The 12,404-nt window shown below is 42.8% G+C and overlaps 1 protein-coding gene across 1 annotated transcript in view; it reads right to left on the minus strand.

The window, feature by feature from the left end:
- MCTP2 (multiple C2 and transmembrane domain containing 2) overlaps positions 1-8,766 on the minus strand; it is a 117,727-nt gene extending 108,961 nt beyond the window's left edge. Inside the window, exon 1 of the mRNA XM_058847241.1 lies at positions 8,620-8,766. The gene's annotated coding sequence lies outside the window, so the exon portion shown is untranslated. The remainder of the gene's footprint in view (positions 1-8,619) is intronic.
- Positions 8,767-12,404: the final 3,638 nt, after the last annotated feature.

The raw sequence follows: 12,404 nt of genomic DNA on the forward strand, positions 1-12,404 counted from the left end.
GTACAAGCAGAGTAGGAATGAGATAAAATGAGCTCTAGAGTAACTGAGCTTTATCAGGGCTCACATGAGGGACAACCCAAAACCAGGACAGAGGCAGGTACACACATGCTGGTCCCTGCTGGAGGAGCTCTGTTGGGAATCCAGCCCTGCAGCCTCCTTCCTCCTCACTCTCTCCTTCCAGCCCCTGCTCACCTCCCTCACAACAAAAGGTTTATTTTTATAACAAGAGGTGCACAGAAATAGATCCTCCCTTTCCATAACTCTCAGGGAAAACAAACCTAGGAAGGAAATAGGAGACTCATTTCCACTGGAGGCCAAATCAACATGTGCCTTTTACTAGCACTTAAAGCATATATTTCAATAAAAGAAGCTTGTGACTATATGCAAATTACTTGTCCATGTGCCAGCATATCTCCCTAAATAACTACTATTACTGTCACACTTCTTATCAAAATTCAGTGACTATAGAGGAAAGGTCTATTAAAAGCTCTGTGTGATTCTTTATTTAACAATTTACCAAAATAACCCTAACAGAACACTTTTGATTCATAAAAATGCCCTGATGACAACTTGAGCAGGACAAAAACCTGCTGGTTTGCCTTTTTTTATTTTTTTTTCTCCTTTCTACAGTGTATTCCTCTTTCCAACAGTAACATGGCACAAGCCAGGCTCAGAGCTCACAGGCAGGGTTGGGCACATGGGAGAGTTGAGATTATTTTGAATCTGTATTGACCTGTGTGATTAAATGTCCTCTCACATTTAACATCTCCACACAGCTTGGGTGTAGGCAAAGTGAACAAAAGTATTTTTGCAGTTTTTAAATTCCCAAAGGCAGGAGGCTGAAGAGCCCTAAAGAAAAGAGAGTTTGGGGTGTTGTAGCACAGCACTGAATTGCACCAATAGTCACCCTGATTTTCTGCAAGAGTGACAGGTCTCCCTACAGAAAATAACAGCATTTAAATATCATCATTAAACTGATGATATTTAATTAATGCACATTAAATTGTGCATCACCCTGAGAAAGCTGGAGAGGACACTGGGAAGCCCACAGACAGAGAAAGCCCTTAGGAATCTCTTGGTGAAATCAAATGTTTCAGGGTCTCTCCCTGGACAATAATTCAGTACTTTAAATATGAAGAAGCGAGTGCATACAACTAAAATCTGTCACATTGCTCCCCTGAAGTCATGACAGCAAAGTGCTCAGCATACAAACAGCAGCACAAACCCCAAGACTCCTTTAACTCCTTTAAACATCCTTTTTTTCCCCAACTGTTACGACTGAACGTATGCCAGCACACGTCTCTAAATGCCAGTCATTTTTCACAGGAAAGAGCCAGCTTTGAGGTTTGTCTTTCCATTCACCACCTGAGTTTTCAGCCTCCTGGCCCTAGAAATCTGTACCTTGTCCCCAGTTTCTGTTACAGCATTATCTTCCCACTGAGAAGATCAGGTAGAGTTTGTAAATTTAACTCATGTGCAGTGGCAATTACACTTTGGTGCTTCCAAAGCCTTAACACTGGTTTTGGTTTGCTAAAGGTGGAGTCCCTAAATACAGGTAGCAGCAGCAGCGTAAGAAAATCACAATTATTCCAGTAACTATTTTAAGCTTGAATAAAAGGGATAAAAATTAAAATATAGGAATATCTGCTGAGGTGAGTAATAAGTGACCTGCTCAGGATTTTACTTGCAAAAGTTCAGAGAACCTCAACTATAGCAAAGCCTGGTTTTGTTAATTCTGATTCCTGGAAGTGGTCCAATCAAAAAAGCTCAAAAAAAACAGAATATTGTCATTGCTGAGCTAGGATGATACCTGATGAAACAATTTAAAATTCACTTTCAGTGTTTTTATGATTCTGTGTGACAAACCTACTCTGTGAAAACCTGCAGACACATTATGCAGTCCTTCAAAAACTACTTTCCCTGATTCATCTGGGGCAAACTTGCCATAGGCAGGGTGGGGTAGTTTGCTAATCTTTAAATACATTCCCTTAAGCATATTTACAGCTCTTGCTGCCCAACCACACTGGCTACTCCTTTGTACACTGCTACCACAGTGGGGTTTTTTTTGTTTTTAATCCTTCTTTCATGCACACATAGCTCCAGGCAGGATAGTTTAGATCAAGCTGACCACTTGTCATTATCGTGCCCCATTCACATATTCTCCAAGTAAATGTTAAGTGCACAAATTATGACTACTTAGCCTTTAATTAACCAACAAAACAGAGTTTATTAATCATGGATGTTTAGTTCTGGTGAATACTGACTAAAAGGTATTTTAATTCAGTTGTCATAATTATGCAATTTCCTGGTTTGGCTCATGGATTTAAATCACATAAAGCTCAAATCCAGAACTTTTCAGCAGGTGTCAACAAACCCTTTAAAGATGCAGCAATGTTTGTTTGAATGGATTTAAGAGCTACTCACATTTCAGTTCCTCCATCTAGCAGATACAAACAGGAGTCACCAATCTGGCAAGTGTCTTGAAATACAAAAACTGCTCACAGTCAGCTAAACAGATCTGCAGGTTTTCTGGTTCAAACAATTTTTGCACCCAAGTAGGTGAATGTTTGATCAGCTTTCATTTGCTTACTATTAAAGACGAGACAGATTTTTTTGCTAAATGCTACTATGAAGCATTTGGTGAATGGGAGGAACGAGAAGCCTTCCTGAACTGAACACAAATGCTTGTAATGAGATTTGTATCTTACAGTTTTACAGAGTTGAACAAATTTCAGCCACTTATACAATAAAATAAATTAAAATCGCACCCCAACCACAAAGGCACCATTCCCACTATCTGAATTTGTGTATGGAACATCTATTCTAAAATAATTATGAGCAATCCCAAAAAGCAGAACTTCTACAAAATCCACTAGAATATATAACTGGAATTAGATGTTTGCATTCAAAAAGAAAAACAAGACAAAACAAAACTCTCCAGTTAATTGTTTCCAAGTCGAAGAAACTGGGAACAAAGCCTGCTATTGAATGAGTATTAATGATCTGCCATTTGGATCTGCAGATGTTTCCCATGAGGGAAGACAGCAAAAAAACACTCCTCTTCAAACCCAGGGAAGCAGCGACAAGGGGATGAGTTATGTTCATTCATTTGGATATTTTTATTTGAAATTGTCAAAACCATTAGGTTCAATAACGTTTTACTTCAAGGGGAACCTGCATCCAATAAAATTTCAAAGAACTGAGCTCTTAATCTCTCCTCACTTAAACCCAAATGAGTCAGACTTTAAAAAAAAAGAACTTTCACAACCGTGATAAAGTGAGCTGAGAGAGAGACTGCCCCAACCTCGCTGACAGCTCCTGATCATCACCACCTCCACATCAATGGCAACTCAGACAATTGCCTGCTCAAATAAATTAGCATGGCTCCCTCATTTCCATTCACCCCCATTAAAAGATTATCGAATAATATGGATTATATACCCTGTCCTGGCTAGAAACTTAACTTCTAGAGCAGGGCTTATCTGTCTGGGAGGAGAGAATGAAAGTGTACACTCATGAATCCTAAAAAGTCACAGCTGCTTCTGTGTCTTAATTTATGGCCTTACACAAAGCAGAACTATTTTCTTTCTAAATTGGCTCTGATCTTAAGACAGCAAAGCCATACAATTCCAAGAATTCCCAAAACAATGAAATTCTCTCAAACCTAAAGTTTCCAGTAAAATTTACTCCACAGACTACATCTATAGTTCTAGGAGTGGGCAACAGGAAGAATTGTCAAGGGTACAAGTATTTCCCAGAAAGGCAGGATATGAATAAGATCTCCCTTTATTTTCCCCCATCCCAAAAGGCCAACAAAACCAAACAAAGCCCTCAAAAGCTATCTTAGTATTTAGCTTGCATTTTAGCAAGTTGTTTTTGTGGGAAAGTGAAAACAAGCCAGTGAAGGAGCATCTGTGTAAATACATAAGAAACAGGCACTCACCATGGCAGGAGGAAAAGTCACCCCCTGGGTCACTGTGTTCCAGCTCTCACCATGCACTGACCAAAACACCAGCAGCAAGCAAGCAACTTAATTAGTTTGAACTAAAGACCACCAGAAATTGTTCCCAAGAGGCTCTCCTTTAAGGCCAAAGGTGCTCACAGCGTGCATCCAACCTACCCACATGAGGGTCCTCTCTGGTGGCAGGAGGAGTTGGACACCTACATGATCAGACTGGAAGTTCCAGCTTCAATTCCACAGGCAGACTTGAAGACTCTGAGCTCCGGGGCCTGTTTTCCTCAGAAAAGCAGCAGTGGAAGTCAGTAGGAAAGCACAGACATAATTTGTCCCCATCAGTCCCGACCTAGGGTTTGACAGGAGGCAGTGAAAGAATCAGAAGCAAAGGTTAAAAAAAGGCCTAAAGATCAGCAGGCTGCTTATGTGAAGAAAACTACAAAAATTCTTCTTAGAAAAGCAGTGTGCATTTCAGAAAATAGAAATCAAAAACTCAAATTATTACATGCTCCAGATTTTCCCACAATAATCCAATGATTTCACAATGGAGCTTTGCAGCAGTAGGGCAGCCTTGCAAAAGGTCAGCTCCATCTGTGTTCTTTACAGATTACATTTATGAAAAGTCAGTTAATCAAAATTTAAAGAAACACAGCACTGAACACACAATTTACTTCAGGTTTTTTCCCCCCAAGTATGAAAATTGAACTTGCATCTAATGTTCACCTGCTTGAAACTATTCCAGACAAAACAGCAGTGATCCCAGGAAAATCCATCCAAATTTCCATCACGCACAGGAGGCAAGGGGACCACATCACTCCAAATATCCACTTAGCCCAATAAGCTGCCTCTAGCTGTGGCCAAAAACAGATGCTCAGGGGAACACTATAAGGTCACGAAATCATACTGTGATTCTGCCTGCAAAATAATCTCCTTGTTTCCAGGAATCTGTGATTTAGGAGCCGCTTCAGCTGCAAATTGTATCTGCATCCTTGTGATTAACAGCCCCAGCAAACGTTTGCTCTCTTAATTTGCCAAACAACTTTTAAAACTCTTTTATATCTTTAACAACAGGAAGGTACTGGAGTAATGAGTCCCACAGATAAATGTGGAACTATTATGTTTGTGTGAAGCAGAAGCATAATTTAGCTATGGAAGAATTTTTTTTATTGAGAAGACCTTAGGAAAAAAAAAAAACTTTGAATCTTGCTCATTTATTCTTACCTCTTTAACATGTTGAATTATGTGAAATTATAAATAATTGTTCTCTGTTTACTCCACATCACTCAGATTGCTCCCACTTCTGCATTCTCCTCTCTAATGATCTCGCTTATTTGAAAGAGAGGTTCATTCAAGGAACCTGGTTAATGTTACACCATTCAGACATCTGAACTGGCAAACAGCACAGGCTTTTTTTTCCCCCCCCGAGATAACTGATTTGTCTGAATATATAATGTAGTGCAAAACAACCTAAGTTCAAAACTATCTAGGAATGTTTCAAGAAAAGTTAATTAGCATCTTATTTTCTACATTCTTTACAAATATTTTACCAAGTAATTTCTAAGTTGAAAGAATAGTTTAAAGGGTTTGAAAATTACCTCTGGCTGTGTAGCTTTTTAAAGGACTTAAGTTTTTGATAAAGAAAAATTTGCAATCCCTAAATATTTTTTTAAAAAATTAGAGCAAGACCCTCCTTTATATCACTCCCGAGTAGCTTTTTGATGATGTACTGTAAATACAATTATAGTCCTGCAAGTGTTTACCCTGGCACAGCGAGGCATGAGGCCACAGGGGTGCCAAAAGTCAAATTTGACTCAGGAGGTGACATCCTCAGGGCAGGACAGACAGATTGCACATCCACAGTGCCTCGCAGCTCACAAGATACCCAATATCCAGGGAAGATGGAGAACATCTAACAGAAACAAAGTCTCCATCAACAAGGCTTCCTTACTACTGATCCCTAAATTGGACCAAAACCACCTGCCCACGCAGCAATCAACCCACTCAGTGGCTATGCTGGTAAACCTGTTGTTACACCCAAGCTGATTTCTCCAAGGCAGAAATTGCCAGGTGTATAAAAAGGTGATCAATCATTTGATCTAACATGGGAGACTTGGCCCAGTTTCTCTTACCACCCTTGGTCTTCTTTAGAGCCCTAACACAGAAGATAAAGGGGAGTTAATTCTCCCATGGACCACAAAAAATCTTAGGTGAATTACAGTGGAATACACAAAGACAGCCTTGATATTGAGACACATAAATTGTCCGAATATGAATGTTCCATCTGGTTCTATGATTTGATTTTACAGCATCAACATCTTAGGAAACAGAGGTGCACTCAGGATCAGCTGTTATCTGATATGTGATTTAAAATCAGAGTTCAAGGCACTCGTGGTCCCAACATCCTCACAATCCTGCAGAGGCCAGTTAAGCCTTAAGAAACAGATCCCTTGGACCCAGGGGAGATTTTAAGTTAAATAGGAATAGATTGAAGAAAAATGGTCTTTTTCTCATAAACAAGCTTCTATGCAAGCTTGTTATCTAGTAAGTACAACTGGAAGTAAAATGGGAATGTGGGAAGACTGCCAACATAAATCCTCCAAATCTGAGGAAATCGGGAACAATTTTCCACTCAAGGGTGGAAACAACAAAGAGGAAATGCAGAGCATACTTGGCATGCTTTGCTCTCCTCTGCTGAGGTAAAGCTTCTCTCTTCCCTGTGCCCAGGCAGAGGGACCCCAGGTGCTGAGACCCCCAACTCTCTGCACTGGGAGACTGGAATTCAGAACCCTATGCTGTAATTAGTTCATGGTATAGGTGATGGTGAACAAAGCAGCTAAACCCCAAAATTCTCACAACAAAGTGACAGCACAAGTTGTTATATGCATCCTGCCTGAATTTGACTGGTGGGGGCCTCATGCCAACCTGCTGCTGTCAATGAGAAATTGAAGATGAGATGGGCAAATCTGCACAGAGTAGACTACAGAAGGAGAAGCAGACACTCAGTATTGCCCAGAAATGTCAGTGGGAGCAACCTTCTGGGGTGAGGTTTATCCCCTGTCCCAAGCCCACACACACAGCCTGCCTCCAGCTTCACCACAGGCAGTCCCAAATCCCAGTGAACTTCAACATTCACTGTTCTCCTCAGGAGTGTCCCTTGCCCAAGCAGGTAGATTTTTTTTAATAATCATCTGTTCAAGTGAGAGGTGCAGTTAGTCCAAAAGCATCTGCTTGCATTACCAAATGCAAAAGACGCTGGGGAAAAAAAAACCTGCAGTGAAATTAGTGAAAATGATCCAGTTATGGTTCTAATTACCTTGAATGACATGATAAGCAACACTTCCAGCACTGTTACAGCCTCATGCACTGTTCCAGGAGGGGATGATTACAGGAATCCCTGGGCTGTTTAGACACCCACCTTCCTGTCAATGACAGCGATGCCTCTCCTCATGCCCTTGTTTATAATTGACACCTTAAACCCACACAATCTACAAACTATCCCATAGCTCCTTTAATATAAGCAAAGTTAAACTTGTCTTAACAGCACAGAATTTACCATTCTTAATTTTTAAAAAGTGCAAAATTTTTAAGAAATAAAATGAAAATTTGCTCTCTGCACCACTTTTGATTTTTTTCTTTCCTTGGGTACAGCAAAGTGAAACTACACATACTGAATCCATCTTCAGGCTATAGCACATGCAAGTTTATTTGCTTTATGATAAGCTGTTTTATGATGGCATTGAACAGCAGCAAGAAATCAAACAAGAAAGATTATTGCTCAAATACACTCATTCATCCTGACAGCTAAATCGACTCACTCAACAGTATCACCTTCTGAGAATTACTGCAAAATACATGACAAATTCTACAGTTTAATCACAGTAAATTAATAGTAAGATATCCAGGTGAGAACTTCTATTTTCTTAATGCCACATAGCAGCAATTCAGCTTTCAGTTTGCTTTGAGCAACTGACTGTCATAAAACTGAGGGCACCAACTGGATCCAGTTGCCATAGTTGTGCTAGGCGAATAGCAATGAAAATTCACACTATTTCTCATTACAATCCTACGAACAGCGCTTTAAAAAAGAAAACACCCAAAACCAAAAACAAAGCATGCCTTCCACACTACATTTCCCTTAAAGTTACCCTTAAAAGAATTCTGCTATGTCAATGCACTTGTGTGAATGTTCCACTTTGTTGTTTGTTTTAAGTTTAGGGATTGTTTTATTATTACTGTTAAGTGGCTTATTTATTTAGTCAAAGTCAACAGCCAACTCAATTTCAGCCAGCGAGCGCACATGGGGATGCGCCGCTTCAGCCAGAGTTGGTTGAGGAAGGAGAGAATTTCCCCAGCATCATTTTCTCACATTAACGGCAACAAAAAGAATTATTCACACAAGGTGCGAGTCCCCGGGGCAGCATCACTGAAGCGACACCCAGCCAAAAAAGCGAAGTAACCCCGAGCCTCCCACGGCAAAGTTATTTCTGCGGGGTGCCCGGGGCAGCACGGACAGCGAAAGCGCCTGAGCTGGCAGAAAACGGGCGAAAACCACCAGATCTCAAAAAGCAAACAAACAACCAAGAATAAAAAACCCCAAACTACAGAACCCCCCTCCCCGAACCCGCCGGGCTGCCCGGTCCAGGCGCGCTGCGGGGCCCCTTTACCTGCGGGCCGGGCCGGGGCCGCGCCGCGCCCGCAGCCGCCCATGGGATCGCTCCGCTGCCGCCCGGACACGTGTGCCTGTCCTGCCTGTCCTGCCTGTCGTGGCTGTCCTGCCTGTCGTGGCTGTCGCTGCTGTCACCGCTGCCCGGCCCCGGCCCCGTCCCCGTCCCCTCCCGCCTGCCGGGGCGGTGCCGCCGCCGGCGCCTCCCTGCGCGCTCCTCTGCCCGCAGCCCGCCCCCGAACCGCCGGGGCTTCCCGCAACCCGCCCCCGCCGGCATCCGCTCAGCACCGCTTCCCCGGGGCATCCCCCTGGAGCAACACCTGGAGCAACACCTAGGGCATCCTCCTGGAGCATACCCCCGGAGCATCCCACTGGAGCAACACCTGGAGCAACACCTGGAGCAACACCTAGGGCATCCTCCTAGAGCATACCCCCGGAGCATCCCACTGGAGCAACACCTGGAGCATCCTCCCGGAGCAACACCTAGGGCATCCCCCTGGAGCATCCCCCTGGAGCATCCCCCTGGAACATCCCCCTGGAGCATCACCCGGGGCATCCCCCTGGAGCATCTCTCCGCCGGTCCTATCGCTCATCACCATCCCCGCCCGGACCTGCATCCTGCCCGCCCACTCCACACCAAGACCAAAGCACCAAACTCCCAACACCCCAGGGACATCGGGGATGGTGGTGACAAAGGGCAGGGGACTGGCAGCACTGCCCTGGAGAGCCCTGGGTGAGGGTGGGGCTAGGAAGGAAACCACGCGAATGACGACAGGCCAAGGGAAATATAATCAACAGCAGCACTGCTGCCACGTAACACTTGTTCTTGGCTGCATCTCCCAACACAATTTTTTGGCAGCATCTCCAGGTGCCTGACAAGGGAGCAAAGGGCTGCAGCCACTTTCCAGGCAAGGAAACTGAGGCAGGATTGGGTAAGGTGATGTGCTTACCTGACGTCTCTGCAATTGAAACATGGTCCCACACATTTCTTCATGAGTTTGCCCCAGCATGGAAAAGCAAACACCTCCCAGCAATGCCTTCAGTGCCAGGCTGTTTCTGGAGCACGCTGGATCACACACCTTCCCAGAGAGCTCACCCAGCCACCACTCCCACCTGCGGTGTTCAACATCCCTTGAGTGTGGTATTGCTGCAGGAGGTGCAGAGCAACGAGATGGGGAAAGACAAGCTTGGTGGTGGAACATATTTACATTCCATACATGTCATTCTGATCAGAAATTACACCTTGTCTACGAGTGTCGCTGACGTAGGGACACCCGTCTCACACCATGGAGTGAAACTTGGTGATGCAACCACGTTGTGACATTGCAAAACACAAATGGTCATGGACATGTGGGAAGGGCTTGTCACAGTGCAAAGAATCGTTCTCTAATCACTGAATAAATATGTGGGGAAAACATAAAAGCCATTAATCCAATTCTTTCAACAAGATCTGGAGAGTAAGAACTCACACCTGTGAATGGTCCCTTATGGATCTACAAAATGAGGATCAGGAGCCATCAGTACAAGAGCTAGGAGCTACACATCAGGGAGATCATTGCTTGAACACGTGAGCAATTCCAAAGGAACAGGAAAAAAAAAAAATCTGCCAATGCTTTATTTTGCCTCCTGACTTAAAGGTCATGTTTGAAGGGCCAGATCCTGATGTTCCAGCACAAGCTCAACAACAACATTGGTTACTGCAGACAGTGTTGTAGGTATACAGCAACTCTAAATTGCATAAACCTTTCCAAAGTTTGTCTACATGCTGAATAGGACAGTTTTACTCAGCTCATGCAATCAAAAATCTAAGGGGAAGTTGGCTGAGATCAGAAAACTAATCAACAATCTCAGCTGAAAACAGAGAAGAAAGGAAACTTATGCCACTAATGTTTGTGTTTTCCTTTCATCTAAACCAAGAAAAATATCAGCTTCAGATAATTAGATAAGTTTAGAAGTAAAACAACACAGCCTTTAAAACACTTTTCTTTTAGGTGTGTGATTTCACAAAAAGTGTATCAAATATAGTTCTGTGCATGTTTTGTCAAAGGCTGAGCCAAGAGAGAAAAAACTGTAAATATGCCCAAAGGCAATCTAATAAAGGTGGCTGCTGATTTCGGGAGTAGCAAAGGAAAGCAGCTTGTGTGTGCCTCTGCCAAAATGAAATGTAACAGTTCTCCTTGGATACAATAGGAGAAAGAGATACAGAAATTAAATTCTCATAGCCAATATCCACCCCAAAGAGAAAAGCTTGCCACAACTTAGTGTCAATAAAGAGATAAATTGATTAACTGTTACCAGATTACCCAAATATGGGCTCTGCAAAACATTAACTTGAGACATTTTCTTGTCTTAGGCATCATGTAGCTGTATTAAGGATGTTGATAAGGCCACAGAATGCTGAATATCAAGTTCTCTGTTACTTCACTGCTAAGAGAAGAAAAGGAGGACTCTACTGGGAAGATCCTTGGGATAGGAACTTTACATCACTGGCAGGTTAAAGGGAAGAGAGGAGGAAACGTGAAACTTTGGAAACATCAGTGTCAGGGTATTCTCTGAACGTATCTAATGTAATCTGAAGTCATCGAGAGCCAAGATATGCATTATTATAACAGTAAGACATTAAGTAAGACTTAAAAATGAGCACTAATTAAATCCCCCTGTAAAACACATTGTCAAAAAGAAAAAAAAAAAAAAGGCACAATTAAAAATACAGCAAACAGAAGCATTTCAATATAAGAAACTGGAATGTGTATGTCTAAACAATATTTCTTATTAGCTTTCCCTACTCATAAGAAGCCCCTATGCACCTTTTCTTCATGCACACAAATGTTTTTCTTCTGGATTTTATTAAAGATGTCATTATCAATTCCTGTGAGAGAAGAGAAAATACATAATTGAGAACCATAGTTGGCGTTATCAAATCCTACTCATCTTTTGTGTGAATTTCTCATTTTCTCAGAAGGGAAAGAAGACCTGTCTTCTCCGCAAAGAAAAAAAAATTGCATCTTTTCGTCTTTGCCTGCATTCTCTTACCCTGTATTCTGACTGCTGAAAGGAAAAATGACCTTCTCAGCCTTTACCAAAACCTGGCCAATGCAGATCAATGTGAGGCTGCTGAAAATAATGGGTTTAGCTCCTTTCCTAATTACAGGTTCAGCTGCCACCTTTCAAAGAGGCAGCAAGTGAAGCATTTGTATCTAGCCCATCCTTCTGCAGAGCCTGTTTGCAGCAGCATTTCTCGTGAGGCAGAGACTTGAGCACACAGGGGCACAAGGAGAACAAATCACAGAAGAAAAGAGTCATAGAATGGTGTGGGTTGAAAGGAACCTTAAAGCTCACCTAATTCCAACCTCCTGCCCTGGGCAGGGACAGCTCTCACTGGAACAAGTTGCTCAATGCCCCGTCCACTTCAACACTGGCCTTGGGCTCTGCCAGGGATGGGGCAGCCACAGCTTCGCTGGGCACGCTGTGCCAGGGCCTCATCACCCTCACAGCAAAGAATTTCTTCTGTATATCTAACCTTAATTTCCCCCCTATGTAGGTTAAAACTCCTTTTCCTGACCTCGCTGGTAGTGTGTCTGGTAACAAGTCTTTGGAGCACAATCAAGTTTAAAGCTGGTCAGTAATTCCTCCTCTTATCTCGCCTGCAAATGGAAGGTGTTCACTGGAAGCACCACCAGAAGCTTTGAAGGTGCCTTTATCACAATTTTGAGCAATTCTGTTTGCACCCACCTGCTCACCACCAGCTTTACTGACACGTTTACAGCACTTGGCTTGACAGATTGC

This window comes from Poecile atricapillus, chromosome 11 (genome assembly GCF_030490865.1).
Source record: "Poecile atricapillus isolate bPoeAtr1 chromosome 11, bPoeAtr1.hap1, whole genome shotgun sequence".
Lineage (NCBI taxonomy): Eukaryota > Metazoa > Chordata > Aves > Passeriformes > Paridae > Poecile > Poecile atricapillus.